The sequence below is a fragment of the Petaurus breviceps genome, unplaced genomic scaffold (genome assembly GCF_028583685.1).
Source record: "Petaurus breviceps papuanus isolate PSGF00001 unplaced genomic scaffold, PetGlider_PUasm1.0 77, whole genome shotgun sequence".
Taxonomy (NCBI): domain Eukaryota; kingdom Metazoa; phylum Chordata; class Mammalia; order Diprotodontia; family Petauridae; genus Petaurus; species Petaurus breviceps.
Window position 1 is genome coordinate 2,647,258 of NW_027186492.1, and position 10,504 is coordinate 2,657,761.

Genomic DNA, 10,504 nt, shown 5'->3' on the forward strand with positions numbered 1-10,504 from the left:
AGAGAGAGAGAGAGAGAGAGAGAGAGAGAGAGAGAGAGATCCATATACATCAATCTATATAGATATCTTTGCAAAACTTTAAGGTGCTATATAAATGCCAACTAATATTATGAGAAGCATTTGCCCAGAAGGGTCTAGATTGTCTTGGCCTGGTCTAGGCAGGTGTGTGGAATTACTAAGGGCAGCAGGTTGCTCAGGAGATAATGGGGTCCTCCATGAGGGCTCTATCCCACTGGGATATCACAGGTGTCTGGGACTAAGAGTGGAAGGTGAGGTTAGGGGCCAGTATGGCTGCTGGGTGTATGGCTTCTATCAAGATTACAGGGTCACTGTTTTAAAGCTTGAAGGATAATAGGATGATGGAGGAGTCCTTAGAGGTCATTGAATCCAACTTCCTCATTTTACAGATCAAGAAGTTAAATGACTTGCCTATGGTCTCACAGCTATTAAATGTATGAGATGGGATTTGAACCCAGGTAATTCCAGTGCCCTATTTGCTACTCCATGCCACCTCTCTTAGGGGACCTTAGTGGTAAGCTAGACCAACTTTCTTATTTTACAGAGGAGGAAACTGAGACCCATGGAAGCTGAGGCTTGGCTAAAACTGCGCAAGAAAGCAGAATATGAACCTGGACCATCTCACTCCAGGGCAGCTAGGTAACAACAGCGGATAGAGTACCAGGTCTGGAGTCAGGAAGACCCTAGTTCAAAGTCAGCCTCAGATACTGTGTGACTTTAGGCAATTCACTTAAACCTGTTTGCCTCAGTTTCCTCATCTGTAAAATGAAAGAGAAAGAAATGACAAATCACTCCAGAATCTTTGCCAAGAAAACCTCAAATGGGGTCATGACTGAACAATAACATCTCAGTCCAAAGTCAGTGATCTTTCCACTGTGCTACACTAGACTTGGTCAGTATTATAAAGAAAAAAAAACCGCAAAACCAAAACCAAAAACCACCTGCCTTCCCAGGGCCCAGCCTCACTCTGGGTCTAAAGGGCCATTGAACTGTTCTAAAGTTTATAGTGGCTCAGGACAGCATTTTTCCAGCTGGGAGCATTAATGTGGGAGGCCCCAGGGTATGTTCCTCACAGGGGCAAATAGTACACTAGGTACTTTCACTGGAGACACGTTCAGTCCAAGGCACCTGAAAAAAAAACCCCACATTTTCTCACCTGGAATCTTGACTCCTTGAGTCAGTCAGCACCTAATCTTATCTCCTCCGCCAGTGCCAGTCACACTAGCATCATGCAAATTAATGGGGTCCCAAGGAGCATCTCTCATTACTATATCCCTCAGCTAGGGAGCCATCATTCTCACCTGAGAGTAAGAGCCCAGAACTTTATTTAGGACTAGCAGTGAGCCAGATTTCTGCCCTCTACCTGCTGTCAGAGTATTCAGCCCCCAAGGTAGCTCCCCCTGGCATGTGCCAGGGAGAGGGGGTGCCAATCCCCTTCCTGCCCTCCTCCACAGCAGCTGGCAGCAAGCTAGTGCCGGTGAGTAAGCAGCTGGAGGGAGGATATGCATATGGAAACAGGATTACAGCAAACCAGGAGCTTTAGAAAGAAGCTGAGAAAGGAAAGGACTGAGATTCTTTTTTTTTTTCTTTTTCTTTTGCCTGAAGGGAGGGCTGTTTCCTGGGTTGGAGACATGCAGCAGCCTGCAGACAGAGAGCTGTAAGGGCCCCAGCTGCTGAGAAAGAAAGGAGCCAAGAGAACTGGACCGGACAGTGTCTCAGGTAAGCTTCCCTCCAGGAACCTGGCATTGTGGGCCCAGGGCCAGGAGCCTCAGTGGTCCAGGCTCCTCCACATCCAGGCTAGGAGGAAAAGCCCTTCTGGAGAGATAAGAGAGGGAGATCCCTGAAGGATCCTGGACTCAGCTACTATATACCTTGGCTCCCTGCCACTCCCTTTCCAAGCTAGGGTTTAAACCTTGGCCAATCAGAACTGGCCTCTCGGTCCTAAACTTGAAAGGGCAAGATCTGACAGAGCCCTCTTAACCCTTGAAAGCCTATTCAGTACCAATGGCTTTAGCCTTCCCATACCAGGGGTGGGTTCCCGAAGTGGGATGGGGATTTGTTCTCAGCCCTAGCTGAGGGGTGAGTGATAGGATTTGAGGGAAGGTGGGTGCTCCCCCAAGTGCCCAGGTGTTTGGGAACTGAAAGATACGAGATTAGGGGGCTACTGATTAAGATGCCCCATGAAAAACATCTTAGTGAACACTTATTATAGGTCAATATTGTCTTCCTTAGATAACGTAAGCCCTTTTGGTTCAGAATCTATTCCATTTATGCTGTTGTATCTGAAATGCCAGGCCCATAATCAGTACTTAATAAATGCTTGGTGGTTAATTAACTAATTAATGGATTTACAATGTACCAAGCATCATGCTAAGCCCTGGGATAGAAATACAAAAGCAAGATAATGCAAAGAACATGGAATAGAATAGGAATCAGGATTCTATTCTGTTTCTTCCCTGAGCTGGCTGTGTGACCTTGGATAAATCACTTAACCTCTCTTGGCCTCAGTTTCCTCCCTTGTAAAACTCAGGGGCTACAATTGGTACACTCCATAACTCTGAAAATCTCTCCTGATGCTAATATTCTATGATTAAAGGGACCTTTGTAGCTTCTTGGAAACCAGCAGGAGCCAGAGAATTCAAGGAGATAAAAGCTGGTTCCCACTTTTCTTGGACTAGTTTTCTTGCTCCGGTAATGCCAAAGCAGATAGCCCCTGGTACCTTTATAGACAGGCTCCCTTTGGGACAGGTAAAACATTTCCCCCTCCCTCATAGGTCCCCATCTATCCCTCTCTGGAGAATAACGTTTCTCCCTCAATCCTGAACCTGCTGGGATATGCAAGGGAGGCACTGCTTGACCTAGTTAATACTGCGCTGTACTGGGAGGCTGGATACCTGGGTTCCAGTCCACGCTGCGGTGGGAATGTGAGCACGTCCCATCCCATTTGTTCCTCTGGCTTTGTCTCTGACGTTGTGTTAATGACCCCTGCTTCTCCCAGGGGTTTTGTGAGCACCAATGAGCTCATGTTTACAAAGTGCTTGGAGCTCAGCAGAGGAGTGAGACTACAGCAATGCAGTCATCAGCATTATCTGTCCTGGGTCTGAAATACCTGCGTTCAGTGTTCTTGCTTAGGGCCCACTCATCCTGCCACTGAGGGCCAGGGGAACTTGCTGCGGAAGTTGGCTCTTCAGCTCAGCCAGAGAACCTCAGGAATAGGACTCAGAGCCAGGGTTCTAGTGCTTATGATGGTTTAGGATGTATTTCCTAAATTTAAGCTCCCAGAGGGCAGGAACGATCTTGCTTTTCTCTTTGTGGCCCAGGGCTTGGCACAAAGCAATTATTTGATAAATGTTTTTCATTCATTCATTCATTCACTCATTCATAGTACTCTATCGTTTACAAAGTACTTTCTTTGTGACAAGCCTATGAAGTAGATGGGACAAGTTCACTCCAGTTTAACAAATGCAAAAATTGGGGAGCTGAGCAGGAAAGCAGCTTGCTTACAATCCAAAAGAGATGCTTAAAAATGTTTGGGTATTGATCAGTCAATTAATCACCAAGCATTTATTAAGTACCTGTAAGGAGTGACACAGTTATATGAATGAAATAGTCTCTGAACTGAAAGATCTTACATTCTATAGTGGAAATAACGTGGGCATGTAAAATAATCTACAGAAGAAATACGAAATAATTTGGGGGGGGGCTCACTAGCACCTGGAGTGATAGGGAAACCCTCATTTAGGATGTAGCTTTCGTGTGGAGATTTGATGGAAAGTAGGGGGTGTTAAAGGCAGAGGTGGGGAAGGAGTTCATTCCTAATGTGAGACCTGGGCAGACACAAAGAGAGGGAATGTTGTGTGTGAGGAACAGAAAGACAGCCAATTTGGCCAGATCTCAGTGTTTGGTGATAAGAGTAGTGTATATTAATGCAAGAAATGTAGGGTGGGGCCAGAATGTGAAGATCTACTGGGATGGGGAACCTTCGGGCCTTAAGACCACATGTGACCTTCTAGGTCCTTGGGTACGGCCTTTTGTCTGAGTCCAAGTTTTACAGAACAAATCCATTTATTAAGGTTATTTGTTCTGTGAACTTTTGACTCAGTCAAAGGGTTGCACCTGAGGACCTAGAGGGCCATATGTGGCCTTGAAGCAATGGCTCCCTACCCCTGATCTAGAATGCCAAATAAAGAAATTTGTATTTAATTTTAAAAGTAATCAGATTGGGGTGGCTAGTTGGTGCAGTGAGTAGAGCACCAGCCCTGGAGTCAGGAGGACCTGGGTTCGGATCTGGCCTCAGACACTTGACACATACACACAAAAACTAGCCGTGTGACCTTGTGCAAGTCACTTAACCCCAGTTGCCCTACCCTTCCCCCCTCCAAAAAACAAAAACAAAAGTAATCAGATCAATTGGCATTTATTGCGTTTGAGGGGGAAAGGGAGCAAATATGGTCAGACTTATGCTTGAAATAGCGAAAGACTTGGGTTCTAATCCCATCTCATAATATTAGCTTTGTGACCCTAACCAAGTCATTTAACTTCTCTGGAGCTGTATCCTCATCTGTGAAAAGAGGGAGTTGTATTTGTTGACTCCCAATGCCAGATCCATTCAAGATCCTATGACCACAAGGTAGTAGAGCCAGACTTCTAACCTAGATGCCCTGAATACAAGTCCAGCACTCCTTGAGATCATCATGGGAGATCTAGACTTAGAGGGTAAGATTGGTCTTTCCTTGTCAGCTATACCCTGGTAGAATATTCATCTTCCCCCTATTCCCATTCTCTGGTCATGGAAAAAGGCTTTGTTGAGTCTATCAGTCAGACAATAAGCACATACAAGTCCCTACTATGTGCAAGGCATTGTGCTAAGCTTGGGTATACACAAATCTGGCTGACTGATGTCTGCAACAGCTAGAATTAGGCGTGAGGCCACTTCAGCAAAGAGGACTTTCTCCAGTAAGTCTAGTGGGTCCTGATGCCCATCTTTCCAAGATGGAAGATGGTTATGGTACCACAGAGCATTGTGCCAGGTCTGTGGAGCTGTCTGGTCACAATGAGCCAGGCTCATGTTCAACATCCTTTCCATCTGCTAAAGTGTCTGTGGTATCACACTAGCATGGGAACCAGGGCCTGTATGGATTCCTCTGGTCAGACTTTCCAAGTTCTTTGGGAGGTTTCTTTGTACTCAAAGAAACAAAATGACATCACCAGTTCAGGAGAAGGAAGCCTTGGTGAGCTGGAAGGAGACCTGAATTCTATTTCTGGCCATGCCAATAACTCATTTTGTGGCGTTAAATTGTCACCTTCTCTGAGTTTCAATTTCCTCGTTATAAAATGAGGGGGCTGGAAGGAATGAGTCAATTCAATCTGATGAAGATTTATTAAGCATTTAATATGGGCCAGGCATTGGGATGAGCTCAGAGAAATCTAAAGACAAAAATGAAACAGCCTGTCCTCAAGGAACCTGTATCTTAGGGGAGGAGAGGGGAGAAGCATGGGCAGCATGATACTGTGGAAGGTTATAGATCTGAAGTCCAAGAACCTGCGTTCAAATCTAAGCTTTGCCACTTACTAGCTGCATGACCTTGGGAGAGTAATTTCAACTCTCTCAGTTTCCTCATCTATACAATGAGAGGGTAACATCCCTTCTAGAGTTAAATCTGTCATCCTAAGTACAAAAATATGCATTGGGTAGGGATGGGGGCTGGGCCTGTGATTTCATGGGTATAGGGAACTCATGGCTACAGGAATTTCCTCTACCAATATTGTTGTTGTTGAGTTGTTTCAGTCATGTCCAACTCTTTGTGACCCCATCTGGGATGTTTTTGGCAGAGTGGTTTCTTTCTCTGGCTCATTTGACAGATGAGGAAACTGAGGTATATAGAGTTAAGTGATTTTCCCAAGGTCACACAGCTAGTGAGTGTCTGAGGCCAGATTTGAACTCAAGAAGATGAGTCTTCCTGATTTCAGGCCTGCCTCCCTATCCACTGTGCCGTCCAGTCAATATTCCAGCCAAGCTAGACTACTAGTATTTCCCTGAACTTGAACTTCCATCTCTCCCTATGCATTCCAGAAGTTATCTCCCATGCCCAGAAGGTGCTCCCTCTCCAGTTCCATCTTAGGACCCTCTCTATAACTCAAGTGCCATCTTCTTCATTAAATATTTCCTGATCCACTTCCTTGTGCTCTCTTCCCTAGAGAGCTCTCTTTAGAGCCAGAAAGACCTACTTCCAAGTCTTACTTCTGATATAGACTGGCTGTGTGACCCCAGGCAAGTCACTTAATTTCTCAGGGCTCTAGGAAATTCTCTAAGACCATATAATGCAGAGAAGATGTTGATCTGTGTTGGTGGATTTTTAGATTTATTGAGTTTGAGATACCTACGAGACATCCATGAGGAGGTGTCCAGCAGGTACTATAGACCTAGAGCTTAGGAGAGAAGCAAAGGCTAGAGCAGAGTTGGGGAATCTACAGCCTCAAGGCCACATGTGGCCCTCTAGATCCTCAAGTGTGGACCTTTGACTTGAATCCAAACTTCACAGAATAAATCCCCTTAATAAAAGTATTTGTTCTACAGAACTTGGACTCAGTCAAAAGGCTGCATCCAAGGACCTAGAGGGCCACATATGACCTTGAGGCTATAGGTTGCCTACTCCTGGGCTAGAGATATAGTAGACCCATGAATCACCTCCATACTGATAACACTAGAACCGATGTGAGAACAAGCTCACTGAAGGAGAGAGATTAGACAAAGAAGAGATCCTAAAAGCCACCTATGGGGGCAGGAATTGTCCGAGAACCCAGCAAAGGAAGATGAAGATTGGTCAGACAGGTAAGAGGAGAGCCAGGATAGGTCAGCATTGAAGAAGTCAAAGGAGAGAGTGATCCCTTCCAGCGCTAATTCACAGAGGTGAAAGTGTCAGCAGTCACACTGCAAAGACACAATTCAAGTTGAACCCTTCCTTTTTTTTAAAATAAATTATGTATTTTTAGTTTTCAACATTCACTTCCATAAGTTTTAAATTTTCTCCCCCTCTCTCCCACCTCCCTCCCCAAGACAGCATGCAGTCTGATATGGGCTCTACACATACATTCCTATTCAACACACTTTCACATTAGTCCAAGTTGAACCCTTTTAGACATCTGCCCTCACTAACAGTGTGGATTGGGGACATCACCGTCTTATCTCTGTGCCTCACTTTCCATCTTTGTAAAATGAAGGACTTACATTAGGTAATAATAGTAACAGACATTACTAGAGCATTTCAAGGTTTGCAAAGTACTTTATATACGTGGTATGTCATTTGATACTCACACAATCCTGTGGGCTAGGGACCCTTATTTTACAGATGAGGAGACCAAGGGGAGAGAAATCAAGTGAGTTACCCAACCGCTGGCAAGTGTCTGGGGCAGGATTTAAGCTTAGGTCTTCCCATCTTTGTGTCCAAGCCTTTGCCCACTACTCAGCTGCCTAAATGGCCTCTATTCTCCCTTCCAGTTATAACTCAATACTGCTATGATTCCAGGAGTGGTAAAATAGCAGGTAAAAAAGGAAGCTTAGAAATACATTTCTCCCCCTTGTATCAAGGCAGGCAGGCCCCCAGCTTGTGATATCTGTGATGCAAGGCTTTTACCCATAATGAAGGAAATGCCCAGGCAGCAAGGGCTCTTACAGCACGCTGGCTCTTGAAAGGTGACTCCAACCCTGGGAATTTTCTCTCTGGACAGATGAAATGCCAATTCCAAGCATACGAAGCTGCTGGGCAGCAACTGGGGAACAGCTGGATGCCAGCAGGTAGACCAAGCAGCAGTAGCTGTGGAGTGCCAGGCATCAGGAGGACAAGCTGAGCAGCAGCCGGACCCTGCCAGGCAGAGAGCAGATGGGCAGAGTAGCTGCTGGACCGGGAAAGGAACGGCGATGGGAGGGCAGTGCCAAGCAGAGAGAGCAGACAGGCAGGGCACAAGAGCTATGCCAGCAAGCAAGGACAGGGAAGACATTGTTAAGAATGGAGAGGAGACAGGTAGAGAGCAGAAGGTCCTTCCCCTGAGGGGCCAAGAGGCTTTAATAAATTCTGCAACTACAGACAGTATCATTCTCAACAATGTGTCATAACAGGGCCTAGTGCGGACTCTCAAGCTTGTTATGTTGTCAGGCTGGTTGGAATGCTGCTGGGCTCTACTGGCCAGGGAGAGGACCTTGGGCACAATCTGAAAATAAACAGAAAGCCTAATGGGAAGCTGATTATAGATGGAATCCGAGATTTAGAGCTAAAAAGACCTTAGAGCTCAGCTTGCCCAAGTCCTCATTTTACAGATGAGGAAACTGAGACCCAGAAAGGAAGGAAGGGAACAAGCAGTTAATAAATACCTACTGCATACCAACTGCCCAACTGCTTTGTTAAGGACTTTACAAATATCTTATTCAATCCTCTAAACAACTCTTGAGAGGCAGGTTCTATTATTATCCTTATTTTACAGTTGAGGAAACTGAGGAAGACAGGAGTAAAGTGACCTTCCTGGGGTCTCACAGCTAATAAGTGTCTGAGGGAAGATTTGAACTCAGGTCTTCCTGACTCCAGGCCCATCTGCACCACCTACTGCCCCCTAGTTGCCTAGGTTAAGTGGCTTGCCCAAGAACAGGACAGAATGTAGGCAATATGGCATAGTGAAAACAGTGTAAAAGATGTGGTTCAGGGGGCAGCTAAGAGGTGCAGTGAATAAAGCACCAGCCCTGGATTCAGGAGGACCTGAGTTCAAATTTGACCTCAGACACTTAACACAAAAACTAGCCGTGTGACCTTGAGCAAGTCACTTAACCCCAATTGCCCTACCTTCCCCCCTCCAAAAGGCAAAAAAAAAAAAAGATGAGGTTCAAATGTTGGCCCTGCCAGTTTCTACCTGTGTGACCATAAGCAGTCACTAAACCTCTCTGAGGATGGGGTTTGACAAGATGGCCTAGAAGATCTCTTCCACTGCTGAATCTATGATCCCACAAAGTCAGGTCCTCTGACTCATCAAAATCCTCAAAAAAACTTCCCACTGTAGCATGTGCCACATTCTGAGCTAAGAAGTCCTTGCCTTCGGTGTGCCCCCATTAAACTCACATGCACACACATATGCATCCACATACATACATGCATACACAGACACACATGCAGACACTGCAGGTCTATGCTGAACATTTTTGCCACCAGTAATGGGGGTTGGGGAAGTCCAATGAATAGCAGCTCAAGATTCAATTGGTGATTTAAAGCTCATGGGTCTCATGAGGGGTGCTGGCACCTCAAATAGCCAGACCATGAGATTCTGAATCCTGCAAAGGGAGAGGAGGCCATTTCCCAAGAACCTTGCCTTGTGGAAGGTGGTGGGATTCTTACATCTGTATTGTTGGCCCTTGTGGTCAGAAAGAATAACAACAGACTGAATGTTGTGAGATTAGGATGACCAGATTTGTCTCCAAAGAAGAGGTGAGAAAACATAGGGGCAGCTAGGTGGCATAGTGGACCGAGTACCAGCCCTGGAGTCAGGAGGACCTGAGTTCAAATCCTGCGTTGTGGTCAGGGTACAGTCAGGCCTCACCCAGCAGGAGTGGTAGCAAAAGCACCTCATCAGGGTGTGCTATTGATGATGGATCAGAGGAGGGGGGACCCTGTTTTTCACTACCCGTGTTTCCCCGATAATAAGACCTATCCCGAAAATAAGCCCTCCCCTTACTGTGTAAGATTCCTCTAAAATAAGCCCTCCCCCGAAAATAAGCCCTATTGAGATTGCTACTGTAGTGAAGGTGATCCCCTGCGCTACATGCTACATTACGGTACCCTCTGTATGCACCGTCCCCCTCCACCCCCAGGGAAACACACGCCGCGCTCCAAGCTGCATCCAATCAGAGCTGCAGCAGTGAGCGCGTCATCCTGTTCTTCCCCAGTGATTTGCTTATTGAATAAAGGTACATTTTTTTGTTCACATTTACCTGTTTATTAAAATTGCTGTCAATGTTCATTAAAATAAGCCCTCCCCTGAAAATAAGCCCTCTGGTGTTTTTCTGTCCAAAAAAAAAAATGATAAGACAGTGTCTTATTATCGGGGAAACACAGTAGCAGCACAGAGGGGCTGGGCAAGCTGAGCTCTAAGGTTCCCTTTGAGGCAATGGATACTCTTCCTTCTTCTCTAGAGCAGGCACCTAAGAATTTGAGGAAGAACTGAATCCCATGAACAAGATTTGGCACTCACTTTTTTGGTTTCAATTCTTATGGAAATCTTTTTTAATGGCCTCATTATTTCTCTTCCCCTTCCTATTGAGCCACGCCCTTTCAACAAAGAATAAAAAAGAAAGGAGGGGAGGGATTAGGGAAGGGTGAAGCAAAACTAATCAATCCATTACCATTACCAGCATCATCATCATCAATCACCATCACCATCAATCTCCATCAATCACCATCACCATCACCATCAATCACCATCACTATCACCATCAATCACCATCACT

General features: G+C 45.6%; 1 long non-coding RNA gene across 4 annotated transcripts in view; it reads left to right on the plus strand.

Annotated features, from left to right (window-relative positions):
• Positions 1 to 10,504, plus strand: part of LOC138175383 (uncharacterized) — a 42,087-nt gene that overhangs the window by 1,559 nt on the left and 30,024 nt on the right. For all 4 annotated transcript variants that reach the window (XR_011171985.1, XR_011171984.1, XR_011171982.1 and 1 more), the window contains exon 3: positions 1,624 to 1,737. This is a non-coding gene — a long non-coding RNA (uncharacterized lncRNA). The remainder of the gene's footprint in view (positions 1 to 1,623; positions 1,738 to 10,504) is intronic.